Consider the following 209-nt stretch of genomic DNA (forward strand, 5'->3'; position numbering starts at 1 on the left):
AGTCACTTTTCCCATATCAGGCATAATGGGAAACTGCACAGCCCCAAGAATACGGGGGCAAGGAGTGCTCTTCTTGGACCAACTAGTAAGTCAAAGGTGACCTACGTCACCACTTAATGTGTTTCTCTACGACATGAAATCAGACTTGATTTTAGACCACGTAGTCAGGCTTTCCTCTGGATGTGAAACCAGTAACAACAGCAACAGTG

This window comes from Cervus elaphus, chromosome 19 (genome assembly GCF_910594005.1).
Source record: "Cervus elaphus chromosome 19, mCerEla1.1, whole genome shotgun sequence".
Lineage (NCBI taxonomy): Eukaryota > Metazoa > Chordata > Mammalia > Artiodactyla > Cervidae > Cervus > Cervus elaphus.